Consider the following 16253-nt stretch of genomic DNA (forward strand, 5'->3'; position numbering starts at 1 on the left):
TCATTAAATATTAAGTAGCTGTTAGAATGTTTTCACAAAATATGGGCTAAAAAGAGTTTTTAAAATTAAACAATTGAATAAAATGATATATAATCGAATCACAAAATTATATTAATCCTATCCTATCATACATGTGTATTTGTAGCTTTTATAAGGTAGTTTAATACAACAATGAAAGATAAATTTATTTTAGTGTTACCAAGGACCAAGAAACAAGATGCTGTGCTTCAAAAATAAATGGTAAGACCAACGTGTAGACTTCACAGAAGGAAATAATGACACACTTGGTTCTACTTCTCTAACCCACATCAAGAGAGGTCACAAGAAACAGAATAGACCTTTGTCTGGAGTTATTGGTGTATTCTAGTTCCAATAGATCACCGTCTTCCTCATGGCAGAATAGATGAATATTGCCATCCTCTACAATAATTGTCAGGACAAAGACACCACCCAGACAACCTTCAGTTGGAGCTCTCTTCGCCTTCTTCTCACCTGCCTGGCCTACGTGGGATGCAGACAGGGACCTCATTGGAGTAACCTCTAGGCCTGCTACCAGCAGAGATGATCAGATGGCTAGAGGCCAGCACATGAACACATTCAATAAAACTCAGCCATATGACACCACCGGAAACCAGTGTTACTACCACAGCAATCCCTGGAGATACTAACACCCCCTGAGGTGCATGAAGAAAATTTTTTATTATTTTTATTAGTATTATTTATTATTCTCTTATCTAATAGATCCTGACCTCAGCTACCACTTCCTGCACTCCTCCCATTTCCCCCAGAAAAGAGCAACCCTTTTCCAGGGTCATCAACTGAACACAGGACAAGAAGGTACAATAAGACAAAGCACAAACTCTTACATCAAAGCAGAGTGAGGGAACGAAGTAGGAGGAAAAGTGTACCAAAAGAAGGCAGTAGGGGTCCCATATAAACACCAAGCCAACAACTGTACCATTTATGCAGAGGTCTGATCTCAGACCCATGCAGGCTCCACAATAGCCACTTGGGTCTCTGTGAGACCATGTGTGTCTTGCTTAGTTGCCTGCCAACTCTTTATGGTGGTGAGTCATGTGTTTAATGCCTTTAATTTCCTTTTCTCCATCTCACTCTACTTAGAGATCAGAAGCTTTGATTGAAAAGATGAAAGAGGAGCCAGATACCAGTTGGAGAGAGGGCAGAGAGAAGCTCTGTGTTTTATTGCTACTGGGTAGCCTATAGTAGGCAACATCCTGAGAATTGTGGAACACTCAGGGTTGGAATGAAGTTAAAATATTAAATATTACAGTAGAGTGAAAATATTAATGACTGGCTGCAGATTTCCTCAGTTAGTTAGTTAGTTAGGTGAGCCTGGGGACTTGCCCTAAATACCATTCTTATAAAGAACTAAGACTAAAAATTAGTCAACAGAATAAATGGAAAGAGACAGGAACAGACAAGAATAAATATGCTATGTGACTATGTCCCACAAGACATGCTCCATCTATATGGCAACTGGTAAGAAAAAAAGACACTGGGACAGTTCCTTCTGCAACATGAAATTTGAAGAGAAATAATGGGATTGCTAGAGTCTTCCATTTCCCTTTTCTCTCATTTTGATTTTTTTAATAAGATCTGTGAGATTACATCTTTAGTTCTTAAACAAAATAAAAGCAGAGTCTCAGATTTCCCAGGAACCCAGATCATAATGCAATATATCTTTGTAGTTGAATATACAAATGATTTCAGATAACTTCTTACCAAAATACCATTTGCAGTGGTAGGAAAACAGTGACCTACATATAAATTGATGGTTAATTGTCTCATTTCCAAACACAAAGCATTAAGCTTCATTTTAATATCATGTTTTTTAAGGTGCTCCGATTTCCATAAACCAAGAATGAATTATTTGACATGAGTGCTCATGGAGCCTATACCTGAGTCACTGAGAAAGGGGACTAGTACATGCATGGACTTATCGCTCATGCTTCCTAGCTTCTCTTAATGATTTCAAACATACATGCAAACACATACTATACTTCATACCTCTTTAATCCATACCAGCCTCACATACTTATTACAGTTTCATGTAGGTCTAATCTACAATTCATTTTTTATCACCCACAAAACTCTTTCTAATCAATTTTCCTATAAGAAATCTTTATTGTTTTTACTTTTTATGTATTTGAGGGCATTTCATCCTGGACAATAAGGATGACTTGATTCACAACCTTATTTCTAATTTTTCTCATTTGTAGAAAGTCCCAGTCTCTTTCAGAAGAGTGAGGGCATGCAATTAATCATGTTGCTTCCTTGGGAATACCATGTGCTACACCAGACTGAAGAGAACATTTTTCTGTTACAATTTCTTGTTTCTATAAAGTACAGAACTGGGTATAAATTTTGGATAAAGGAAAAATGTCTTAAATTGTACATAAATATTAAAAATAGATCAGCTAGGTGTTAGTGCCAATAGTTCTGTGATGTGGGTAAACACTGCTGTGCAACCAAATATCACATGGGAATAGAAGCCCAGGGAGACTGTCTCCTTCATGCTGCTTCCTGCATCAGATGGGATCTGCTGCTTAAAGTGAAGAAGTGACAAAATAGTGAAAACAGCTGAGGAAGTCAATTATTATTTAAAGCTGACTTCACACTGAAAAAGTTAAAAACAAAACATACAAGTGCATGTTCAGGTGCACATGCATGTGTAGGGGACAGTCTGGAGTGTAGTAAATTCTTAACCCACATGTGCTCATTTCAATTTTAGATGTTCATTCCTGAATTATCTAAGCTATGAGACTATAAAACTAAACTTTGTTTATGTTTGTTCTTCCATGTTTATATTTTTTCTAAATGATTTGAGACAGTATTATAAATAAAAGTATATCTATATTCTTTAGTAAGGACACTAAATGTATTTAAAACCCAATTAGTATTTATTTGTTATTGTCTCTTCCAATTGATTATGAACCTTAGTATTAGGACAAAAGCTTTTTATATTTTTAAAAATTATTTTATTTTTGTACATATATCTTTATATTATTACGTGTGTGTGTGTGTGTGTGTACACAATAGATTACCTGTGGCAAGAAGAACCGTGACATAATCAGGAATTATATAAATGTTACATTCTTAGTGTTTTGGCTATTTGTATTTTACAGCCTTAAAGAGGACATCTTTCCTATGTTGATGCTTCTAAATTTCTGAATGTAAATCAATCTCTATCACATATTGTCATTATCAACTTAGACCTAAAAACATCTTAACCCCTAAACAAGCTTCAGTGTAAAACTAAACTACCTTGTCTTCAACTTCCTCAGAGACTTGAGAAGGAGTAAACTTGATTATCTGAGTATGCCAACAGTGCAGGTTAGTAGCTTTCCAAATGAAAAGATGACAGAGACAGTTTTCTACTGAATAGTTACCCAAAACTCCCTGTAATTTTGGAGGATCTACTTCAGCCTTCTGGCCCAATATATCTGTCAGACATATTTGTGAGGTAGGAACTATTGAGGACTTGCTTAGCCTGTCTTGGCAGAGCTTGGCCGGTTGACTCTGCCTAACTCTAAGATTTGCTCTTTTTTAGGCAGGATTCTGTCTGTGGCAGAAATGGGGACCTTCTGCCAAGTGGCTAGGTTGCCACATTTGAAGTTATCTCTATAAGGAGGTTCTTGGATGCTCATCATCTTCTTTGAGGTAGGCTGGGTGTTGCCAGGAGTTAACCTGTCTCATTGTCAATGAATCTTTAAAGTAATAAAAAAAAATCTTTTAAATGTCATATCCTGCATGTCTCTGGGGGTTTTGAAGACTCAGGACAAAAGCTTTTTATGCCCTAGGCAGTAATGCATATTGATATTATTTACTTATTAAAAATTAGTCAGTGGTAGAATTATGTAAAAAGATTATCACTCAGTTGTCTGAATGAAGAGTTAAAAATTACTGTGATTTTTTGAGTAAAAAATATTTAAAGAAAAAGAAAAGGGGAAACTGTATGATCTATCTTTATTTTCCTAAGCATACACTTCAGATAAAAAAATGCAAGTCAATTCTTCATAAAATTATCACTGGTAACAACTATTATTTACAAAATTATAAATCTATTGTTTCCGGAATTTGAAGGAAAATCCCTGTTTTGTTACTATTATTAAATACATATTCATGATCTCTTAGAACAGTTGTGTTCTCTAACTTTCCCTTTTCATCAATTTAGGCTCAAATACAAGTCCTTCTTTAATCCAAAGAATATTTCATAATAAACATGTCTATGAAATAAATGAAAATAAATTGTACTATAGGACATTTTTGTTATAGTGGGGAAAGTAAGTACCATGTCAAGGAACAAATATATAAGTAATGCTATTGTAATATATCTTTACATCTTACACAATGAAATAAATTTAAACTTTAAGCATATATTTTCATACTTACATCTGTGAACTCACAGTATATTTTATTAAGTTAAATATGCCAGACACTGGAGCAACAAAAAAAACCATCATTATCTTAAACATATACAATGCACAAACCAAATAGAAACAGAGTAGATAAAGAGTAATACCAACCAAAATGAATAAAAAGATGTCAGGCATGGTGGTGCACTTTAGCCCCAATACTTGGAAAGCAGAGGCAGGCAGATCTCTGAGTTCCAGGACATCCAGGGATAGACAGAGAAACCCTGTCTTGGCGAGGCTACCTGTTAGGGAGCTTCAGGATGCTCTCCTGCTTCTTCAGAGTCTTCCAAGCTTGGTCACCTTCCTTCTTTGTTAGGGTGTGCTTTTTCTGCTGGGCAGCCATGATCATGCTGAAGGCATCCATGACCTCATTGTCTGCCATGCGGACCTGCTGTCTCAGCTCCTGCCCCCTCACCTCCTCCTTTTCCAACCTCAGCAGGTGATGCTTCTTGGTGCAGTTGTGTGCACCGAGTGCCTTCAGTTCAGCTTGCTGTTTGTGCAGCTCAGCAAGGACCTCATCCTCCGAGTCCTCAGCAGCCTGGACCTCAGACTCCAGAAGGCCGTGTGCAAACAGTTCCTCGTTGATGCTGCTCTCCCGAGACTTGATATGTGGTATGCTAATGGGCTTGTACTGGTTTTAGGAAGAGGTGCTTGCTCCATCAGGCCCCGATTCTTTGCCAGGCATCTCAGAAATAGGAGCGTCCTCCATAGAGGAAATAGTATTTTCCTCCACCAGAGCCTGCAGTAGGAGCTGTGTCAGGGGCACCAAAGAGACACCCACCTTCTGGCTGCTCATGCTGAACCTCAGAGTTCTTCAGCTGGGCACCTGTATCTTTCATGTCCAATTCAGGCAGCGGTCTCAGGGGGCCTTTGTTTTTGTCAGCCACAGCAGCTCCTCGAGCACCATCTTTCTACTCCTCTAGCAGATCCTCCTTTGCCCAGCCCTGGGAGTAGAGTTCACCCAGTGCGGGGGATCTTATAATGTTCAGCTTCATTTTCAGGGAGCTTCAAGAGCTCCTCAAATGTTTGCACCTCCTCACTGGTGATGTTGGCACAATAGTGCTCCACAGAGGCTCAGAACCTGTTGGGAGCATCATTCTTGGGGATCCAAGGCACATCTATTGGGTCATCAGTGAAGTCCTATTCCTGGGTCTTGTGATGTATGTTTTGGGACCTGGGTCGCCCTGGACCAGGGGCTGGCACATGTCCTGTCTTCCCCAACCAGTGTCTGCTCGGGGGAAGCAACAAGCTCATGGTCTCGACACAGCTTCAGGAATCACTGGTCACCTTTCTTATCTTGTCAGTCAGTTTTGGCTTCCCCTACTCGCAGCCAGTCACCTACTTGCAGAGGACAGCAACATCTCAAGCTCCAGTTGCAAGTTGCCCAGCTCCTCAATACCAATGCCATCATCCTCAGAGAAGGCCAGCACTTCAAAGCTTAGGCTGAAGACCTAATGCCCAGAGTGACTATAATTGGCAATATCAGATCTAATGAGTTAATGAAAGTGAGAGATCATCTGTTTTTGGCACTGATGACACTGGTGTTCTTGACCACACATTGGTTCCCTTAGTAAACTGCACAGATTTTGCTCCTTCTCTGTTCCTGAGCACTCTTGGGAGACAAGTGAAGACCTGACAAGGAGACATCCACCTGGAAGCCAGAATTCCAAAAAGAGAGCCATCACATGAAAGTGAACCATGCCAGAGCTGATACAAGATGCTTAGCTTTCAGAATTATGAGGAATAGCTTCATGCTGGTGCACATATCCATTCTGTTTGTCAGGGCAGCTCAAACAGCCTAATATAGGTTTGCAACTCATGCACTCTATTTTTGTTCTCAATAAGTGTTTAGCTTATTTTGGGGAAATTTAGACTACATGGACACACTCTAACATAAATATACGTATATGTATATATGTATATATGTATACATAATCATCATATAAATTAATGCTTATTTCTATTTTTTTTTCTTTTTCCCATAAATTTATTCACTTTATATCCTGACCATAGCCCCCTCCTTCCTCTCCTCCCAGTCCCACCTTCATACTCTGTTTCCACATTCCCCCCTCCCCTTCTCAGAGAATGGGAGGTTTCCCATGGGTACCAGCCCTCCCTGACACATCAGGTAGCAACAAGACTAAGCTCATCCTCTCCCATTGAGGCCAGGTAGCTCACCTGCAGGAAAGGGATCCAAAGGTAGGTAACAGAGTCAGAGACAGCTCTTGTTCCCTTAATTAAGGGGCCCACGTGAAGAACAAGCTGTGCATCTGCTACATTTGTGTAGGGGGCCTAAATCCAGCACATGTATTACTCTTTGGTTGGTGGTTCAGTCTCTGTGAGGTCCAATGGGTCCAGGTCAGTTTCTCTGTGGGTCTCCTTGTGGTGACCTTGACCCATCTGGTTCCCTCAATCTGACCCCCAACTCTTCCACAAAACTCTTTGATTTAAACCCATTCTTTGACTGTGAGTCTCTGCATCTGTTTCCATCAGCTTCTGGATGAAGCCTCTCAGAAGACAGTTATGCTAGGCTCTGTCTGTAAGCATAGCACAGTATCATTAATAGTGTTAAGGTTTAGCTCTCTTCCATGGGGTGGGTCTCAATTGGGCCATTGCTTTTAACCAAAATAATGGTTTAATGCCATTTAGAGATCATTTTTATAATACAGTGCTATGGAATTTTATAAACATATTTCTTGAGATTTTTTATTTGATTTATTTTACATTTATAAATAATTTTACTTATCTTCATTTTCCCAAATCAGCCATACAGTTTTGCTAGAAATTCCAAATACCTCTAGGAAAACAAAAACTGTTACAAAAGCCCTTTTGCTCAGATTTCATTTCTTTCAGGCCCCTCAGAAACTGTCAAATCCAAAGTCTATTTGCCTAGATTATTTCCATGAATTTCTTAGTGCTCTGTTACATGGAAGGCCTTTATCTGACACTAAATAGACAAAAGGAAAGACAAAGACATGCACTTCTTGTCTCTATGCTACCCACCTCAGCTTACTGGATGTTGACCAAAGTGTCACCTTGTCTGCTACACTCACCTCATGAAACCTCAAAAGTTGACCTTGAAAAGTTACATAAAACTGAGAACCAATGGCTTTGTTATCTGAAGGTCAGACATAAAGAGATCTTTAGAGCCGAGCTTTGAAGGTCATGTAGCCAACTCTTAGTGTGTTAACAGAAGGCTTAGATAAGTATCTGTTCACCAACTTGTCTGATAATACTTCCAGCAAATGTGCATGTAATGATGGAGATTGCAAAGTGCTATATGGTTTTGGTGGAGATTGTAGATATATATACTCTAAATTACCCTTCCTAGAACAATTACTTTGCTGGCATTAGGAAAGATATTATCAAATCTTTAAATCAGACATTAACGGCACAGAACTAATGTAACATATATAAAATTAGGACCCATGACCTAAGTGTTTGTGTCTGCATTTCATGTATGAGGGTGAGTATAGAAACTTTGTCTTTTCATAAGGTTATTGTTTATCAGAATCTAAAAAAGGTTATAAGTTTTAGTAATAAAATCTTGGTAAAATACATAAATAATCATGACTTTAAATAAAAGTTTCAAGGAGAAACACTTTAATTTCAATTTTATTCATGGAAGGGATCTTTTGTCTTATTGGTTTCAGTCCAGGTTTTACAAATTTTACCTGCAGTATTATCAGTAAACCTCTTAAAATGCAATCTCAAAACTCTTCCTTCCAGCTTTAGATGTTGATCCTTACATCTTAGAAATCAACACAAATGAAAAACAATATATGTTGGCCTTCCAGGTTAGCAGTTTTAGGTGATGATAACACAGCAGTCTTCATTGGTGAGCAAACACAAACGTAAATATAACTAATTAGTAGACTCATCCACATGCTCTTGAGCGTATGCTTCTACCATACCCCCTACCCATAGAGAAGATCACAAGCTAACTCCATTCTCTGAAAGGAACAGGAAAGAGAACAAGTAGAACAGAGCGACAGGATCCAAATGTGTCCTACGTAGGAAAGTAGCTTTACGTAGAAGTAAAAAAAGCAGAGTAGAGAAAATTAGCAGGCTAGCCCTTTCAGCGCGTGGAGGACTGCAAAGCTCTGCTGCTAAGTTTGTAGGACTTACAGAGACAACGTGATCGTTCACAAAGGAGTGCAGTGAGGAAAGCAGCAGTTATGGCAGAAAACATCACTCACTCATTGAGCCTGCAAGTAAGCAGTATGTTAATTTGTAGGTAGATGTCTCCAATGTAGGACTGTGCTGTTCAATATAAGACAAGAAATACATATAAAATATACTAAATAAATATAACAAGCTAATTTTTTGTATCACTAGCTACATTTCATGAGTTATGTAGCCATACGTAACTTGGTCTCCATTACCCTGAGCAGTCCATTTGTTGGATCTGTGTGTTTTTATATTCTAAGTTCATGAAGCAGGACATCTGAGACATATCAAATGTAGTACATGTGAGTGAAATGATGATAGAGAAACTTACAATGGACTTTCAGAAACCTAAAACCCATGAAGGGAAGATCCTAAGCCAGTATCAAGTCCAAAGAACTCAGATCAGTAGATACAACTAAATGCCTTTGCAAAACCTATTCTAGAAATCAAACAAAAATAGGTTAATATCTTCTTTGTATTCAGCCATGTAATGCTGCTCTTATTCTAATGGGCCAACATTCATGTCAAAGCCCTAGATGATTCTGATATTAAACAGTGCAAATGTGATAAAAATCTACACATGCTCAGTAATTGCATTGATTTGTGTTAACAATACAGGGTCACATTAACAAAGGACAAGTGAAAGGCACCAGTTTACTAAAGCTCTGTTGAAAGTGGATGCAATCAGAGCACATTTTAATTCTGAAGGTAAACATGAAATTGAATATTTCATGACGAAGATTATGCTAATGACTGCCAGATTTAGGTTTTAAGAGCCCCAGAGATAAAGGTTACTACAGAAGCAGTCAATGATGGTGACAAAATTCCAACACAGGTACCAGTGACTTCATGCTGGCAGGAAAAAAAAAAAAAAAAACCAAAACATGGAGACCAATGGAATAATATAGAGTCTGAAACATGAACACTTACAATTTCAGACATTTGATACTTGACAGAGGCAAAAAGAACACACACTAGAGGAAAGACAGTACTTTTAGCAAATGGTACTGGGAAAACATGATGTCCTCATCCTCATCCTCATTCAGAAGAATAAATTAGACCTACATCTACCACTTGCATGAAACTGCCAAGAAGATCAAAGACCTTAGTTTGGGGGGTGGGGAACTGAATTTGAGATCTGAAATACTAAAACCAATATAAATCCTGCATGATGTAGGGTTAGTGAAGGACTCTTTGAACAGGATTTCATTAACCAAGGTATGAGGACCAACAATAGACAAATGGGACCTCTAAAACTAGAAAGCTTTTATATAGCTAAGGAAACAAGCAAGTGAAGAAGAAAACTATAGAATGAGAGAAAATATTTTCCAGCTATCCGAATCACAGAGAATTAATATCTATAATGTACAAAGAACTCAGAAAGCAGCCAGTGACAAAAACATACAATTGCTTTTCCCAATGTAAAAGGCCAGTGCCCAGGACACTGAAGGCCTAAATAAGATGAAGGAAATTTTATTTTTTTTGAGCTGGACTATCCACCATCTCTTCCTCTAAACTCCTTGCCCTCGTGCCTTTGGACTCAGATTGACTGTCACTGTCTTTTTTAGTTATCCAGAATTCAGATGGTCCTTTGTAGCCTTAATTACAAAAGCCAATTCCCTTAATAATTATCTCATTGGTTATGTTTCTGCATAGCTATGATATTGATTGTGTTTCTCTGAAGTACCCCAATGAAAATATGCCTTTCTGAGAATGGGTGTATTTAAGCTTATAACCTCCCAGTTTGTTATGGAGCTAACATGTAATGAATGTTACATCACAATTACCATCCTTATCATTCTGTGAATAATATACCTCAGCAGATATTCCAGTGTGGTACCGAACTCTGATGTGTTTCCTCATATTCTTGATCACTAACATAGGAGATACCCAACATAAAGATAAGCCACCATAAATCACAAGAGAAAGTACACAGCTCAGTATTTGGATGATATTAGCTTTTCTTCTATAAACAACCAATACTAAGCAGTTAGATTCTTCAGATTATTTTACCTTAGCTTAGCACAAATTAAAAAGCCAGGACATTTCACTCTCCTTTGTAGAAGAATGAAAAGAAAGAAACAAAGTTCATTTTCTAAGGCATTGGTGTTTGAAATCTTAAGCATGAAATTTGGGAGGATGACAAGGACTTGGATAAGAATTTTCATTTCAGTCGTGGGGAGAAGAACAAAAGACTGATGGCCAGGGAAGTTGTAGGGGAAGATCTCCTCTGAAAGTTTTCCTCATTATCACAAGCAAAGTGAGTCCTGAATAGGAGTACAAGGTCATCCTGACAATTTTGCTTGAGCCTCTGCAAAAGGAAAAGAGAGTCAGTTGTCTTATGTCTAGAATTCAGACAGAGTTTTCTCAGCATGTACTAGCATGATAGCCTGAAAACTCCTCTTGTATCAGAGGGAGGCATAAGCAGAACACTAGAAACCAATGCCCTGATCACATGAATTGGGAGCCGTGAGTGCTGGTTTGATGCCCAGAAGCATGGAGATATGAAAGCCCAATCAGTAATTCACATGTTCAACAAATTTTCACCACCAAGAATCAAAAGCAGTCATGACCTCATTAGCGGAATGTATTTGCACCAAAAGGCAATTCATGGTTGTTTTGAAATTTTTCTTTCCTCGGTCTTGTTAAAAATAATGCAAGATTTGAGTTACCGAAGTATTAAATGAGTAAATCTTTTAAATTTCTCAAACGTAAGTATTACTGGGTTTCCTGGTACCTAGAGTTTGGATTAAAGAAAGATGATCAATATGTAGCCCTGGAGAGTAGACTATGCAAAGGTTAAATTGTGATATGCAGATGACCCCAGGAGTGGAAGGACTTGCAAGGGAATATGCTACATCTAAGGCAATAAAGGTCATGTCAACTGAGGTATTTTTAAAGACCCTGTTACCATGCAGCCATTTCCTAATGGTCTCAGATAGCCTCTGGCTACCACTGAGCACCAACAGAAGGATGCCATTTATCACTTCCTACTTCAAACCATAATTTATGTTTTCAGTCATGTACCCTCTTCTCCAACTCATCTTCTTGTACAAAGGGCTTCTCCCCTTGAGGCTATTTCACCCATGATCCCTGCCACATGACATAGGTCTCTATGTAATCAATCATATCAATAACAGAGTCACACATCACCCACGCTTTATGTTTCTTCTCCTGATTGTTCATGGAAGTTTTGTGCCTGTTGGAAGGTCTTGAAGGTCAGTACTAATGATTTGATCTTTGCAAGGATGGATAACCATTTTTCTATGGCCAAATCTGGCAGCCCCTCCCCAAACATCAATCACATTATAGCAATTACAGAGAAGTATAGTCAGACAAGCCCTTGAGCCTAAGGATTGTTGTGATGTCAATGTTCTATTACTTAAACTCAGCTTACCATTGATTTTATATTTTTTGATGAAGGTAATATATTTATCTATAAAGATATATTCATATCATAAGTTCATCTTAAATATTTATCAGTTTACTGCTACTAAATATGAAAAACAATTGGCTTCTTTGTGAGAACTAATACTGTGCTTTAAAGTACTTACATGATCTTGAGTTGATACTGCAGAGTTATATTGAAAGAGAGTAGATTTGAAAATGGCAGATCTAGCTTGAATACTTATTCTACCAGTATCTACCCATATGACTATAGACAAGAATATCTCCTTTTTCATTTCAGATTGTATTCATGTAAGAATCATTCTCAGTTTCATTGGTGGTAAAATTTTTTCTGAGATAATGCATATAAAGTATCTTTACATTAAAACTAAAATATTTAGCTAAAATTAGTTTTCAGTGTTATTATTATTATTAACATATGTGCTTCAGAGTCAACTTTTATCTACTAGTCTGGAGCATCAAAGCCTCAAGGCCTAATGTCTCTGAAGAGCTCATATAAGGTAGTAACGCAAAGCATTCATATGCAGAAGTACAATCCATTTCACCAATCTTTGATGGATAAAATTTCAAAATTGAATAAATTTAGCAGGTAAAACTGGCATAAGATACAATAGTTTCCTTGGCTGGTGCCTTAGTTTGAGCGGGACCCCTGGGCCCAAATCTGCCTATCATATTGTTCTACTTGTAGGTTTCTAGGACCCTCTGTATCCTTTTATTTTGCTATTCTCCCATGTGTCTCTCATTTAGAGTCCCAATAGGATGCCCTCCCCTCTGTCCCAGTTTCCTGGTAAGTGAAGGCTTTCGTGGGACATGCCCCTTGGGGAGGTAAACTTTAAACCCCTTCCCAGATCTAGCCAATGGTCAGAATATTCTCCACAGTTGAGTGGAGAGTGTGATATAACTTTCTCACGTACTCTGGTGCCTCACATTTGACCATGTCTCCTGGAGGGGGAGACCTGGTGGCACTCAGAGGAAGGACAGCAGGTTGCCAAGAAGAGACTTGATACCCTATGAGAATATACAGGGGGAGGTAAATCCCCCTCAGGAACAGTCATAGGGGAGGGGAATAATGGGAAAATGGGGGGGAGGGGAGGAATGAGAGGATACAAGGGATGGGATAAACATTGAGATGTAACAAGAATAAATTAATAAAAAAAAAAGATACAATAGTTTCAGAGATACCGTATACTTTTAAATGACTATCGAATTGTGTTGCTTTCCTCAAGAAAGCACATATTACTGAAATGGCAGGAAATGTATAATATTTTGTTGTAATACTAAAATGTGGCATAATAATATGACAATATCTTCAGAATAAAAATTTAATATGTCCAAATTCTTCATAAAAACAAGGCATTTAAAATAGTAAGACATAGAACCAATCAAAACTTTGTTAAACAAAGTTTAAACAAGGAAATAGAGTAGAAATTCATGAAACAGGGAAAGGAAATAGGCAAGCATCCAGAAACCCCAAAATTGGTTCCTTAAAAGTTAAAAAGAAAATGATGGCATTTAAAATGCTTGATATCAATATCTAAGAGTAGGGACAGATGTAGATGTAGAAAGAAATTAGTGTGATTGCTACTAGGTTTCTTTCACATGATGATGAACTGTGCTCTCAGATGGACAGTAAAATTGTTGTACAACTGTGTACAATGCTAAAATCCATTAAACTGTGCATGTTAAATGGCTAAATTGTATGCTCTGTGAAAATTAAAAGGTTGGTTAAAAGAAAACACCCACAGGCAGGCTCTACTGCAAAATCAATTTCAGCATACTCTCAGCTTCCTAAACTGGGAAGGTAGAGCCACAGTACAGCTGTCCAAAGCCACATGCTATAGTAGCAATGTGCCCAGGGTAAAAAGAAAGCAAAGAGCTTTCAGTGCTCCTGAGCTAGTCATCAAGTGTTTGGATTTTTTTGGATTTTTTTGTTTGTTTGTTTTGTTTTTTGTTTGCTTGTTTGTTTGTTTTTGTTAAAGTTCAGAGCTAAATGAGAGCTGTGAAGGAGGCATACACTCTCCAATCAAGAAGTATAGCAGCCTGGGTTCAGGCAGCTGGAGAAAATCCAGCCAACTCTAACTAGCTTTCTGAGCATCTTTAAAAAGAAACCATTGGAAAGAGACAAAATGGAAGAAGGAAATTTCAATTGAAAATAAGAGTGGTTCCGGGACCCCAGAGTGCAAAGTACATGCTTCTTTATTGCTGAGTATCTGACGTTAATCACAGGTAAAGAAGCTCTAGAGACTGAACATCGCAAACCTCTTCTAAGTCATGTTTCCTGTACTAAACAACAGAAAAGGCAATGGTAGTACCAGCCTTTTACCTATTAATGCCCCTCAATTAATCTATACTTTAGAATTCTATTTTGTAGTGCTGGAGCCAAGACACTTAAAATGATTTACCAATTACTACTCTGTTAGGTCCTGTCGATATAATGAAGAACTAAGGATTTTAAGTTGCAAAGAACTACAGTGCAATCCCTTGTTCTTGTAGTTACGTTCCCCACCTGCTGAAGATAAAAGCCAACATTTAATTGTGCAGTTTGGAAAAGTGCAATGTACAGTTTTTCCTACAGATTTACCAACTGAGCCTCAGGGCCTTGGCCAGGATTCAGGCTTTCACCCCCAACATCTGGCTCCTGCATCTTCATTGGTAAACTCATATGATTGAGATTTTGTTTAAAAAAAATACAAATGGATTATCCACATCATCCTGGTGTTTGTGGGCTATTGTTAGCAAAAGACATTTCCCCTCCTCACCTGTCCAGAGACTTGACCTTCTCTTGTGTGATGCTTCTGCAGTCAACATGTCTGTAGTTGGAATAAGGTAAGGAAATGCCAATGGATCTCAGAAGGAAAATCCTGCTGCTAATGCCTCTGTAACTATATTGAACATCAGCTCTTAGTTGACTTGAGGGAAATAAGTGTGAAAACCAACAAAGAGGAAAGACAATTACTTTGTAGCCAAAAATAACTGCAATGTTATGTTAATATCTAGCTCCAAATCTTTGGGAACTATGTTTGAGGACAAATTCTAAAAATTCATCCACACATACATGGAGGACAAAATATAACTTTTGATCATGAAAAATGATTAACACAGATACATTCATCAGAGGTTTTGGATCGATGTGCCAGCTCCAGCAGCTAGGTACAATCAGCTTTCAACTAAAACACAGACATGAACGCTAGAATTTCTTTAATGGATGGCAGATGAACGCTAAGGTAAACATATGTGGGAGTAGATTTTTTAATATGCAGTGTGATTGTTTGATTTAATTCTTTGAGTGGACTTAGAGGATAAATAAAACTTCTCATGTACTGAGAAAAGCAGCACTCTGGGTGGGGGTTTCTCCCAGAATAATAGGAAGGACCAGAGCTAAAGTCGTTCTGTCTATAGTGACCAGCACACGGAAATAATGCATCATAGCATCTGTGGTACATAACTGCTCATGTTATAAAAGGCTATGAATACCAGGAGAGATGAATATTTGAGGTCATACAGTTAAAAATGAAACATATTTAAGTGCTTTGGATGTACTATGTGTGTATGGATTTGACTTTAATGAAAATTATCTAATGATGAAAATTAAAATAGAAATGCCCATAATAGTAGTATTTTGAAATTAAGAAACTCCTGGTTTGTTTTTGCATATTCCAGCTAGTTATTGGCTAGCATAGACAAGGAAAATAACTGATTCCAATAATTAAATACAAAATTAAACTGTATATAGTCATTTCTATGTGATCTCAGCACAAAAGACTGTTTCAAAATTTTTGAGTGTGTTGATGGTAAAGGTACAGAAGAGTTGCTCTTCAACAGTCCTATGTGTATTTTAGTTATAATAAAGCAAATTAGTGATCATATTGCTGTCGTTGAGAACCTGAGTTCTCAGAAAATGATGATAGGAGATGCAGATATGGAAGCAATGAAGTTATGTATAAATTCCAATTCAGTGAGTCCTGCATGCAAATTCAGGAATCTGTGTGCACTCATTAAGTATATTTGCATGCGTGCCTTACTTCTTCCACTGAGAGGCCTACAAGTTACTAATGAACTGATTTGCCTGATCCCACTAATATCAATACTTCAGTCTCCATTTGAAGAGGTTAGGGGCTTTTGGAAGGAGGATGTTGGCCCTGGTAAAGAAAATGTTTGAGGTGAATCTGAGACACATTGCCAACAAGAAGCAAAAGAATCTGGTAAAGATTACTGTGGTCAATTAAAAGAACAACAAGC

General features: G+C 37.9%; 1 pseudogene; it reads right to left on the bottom strand.

Moving 5' to 3' along the window:
• Window positions 1-4674: 4674 nt before the first annotated feature.
• Window positions 4675-16253, bottom strand: part of LOC127206440 (transcriptional adapter 3-like) — a 67823-nt pseudogene continuing 56244 nt past the window's right edge.

The sequence above is a fragment of the Acomys russatus genome, chromosome 23 (assembly GCF_903995435.1).
Source record: "Acomys russatus chromosome 23, mAcoRus1.1, whole genome shotgun sequence".
Lineage (NCBI taxonomy): Eukaryota > Metazoa > Chordata > Mammalia > Rodentia > Muridae > Acomys > Acomys russatus.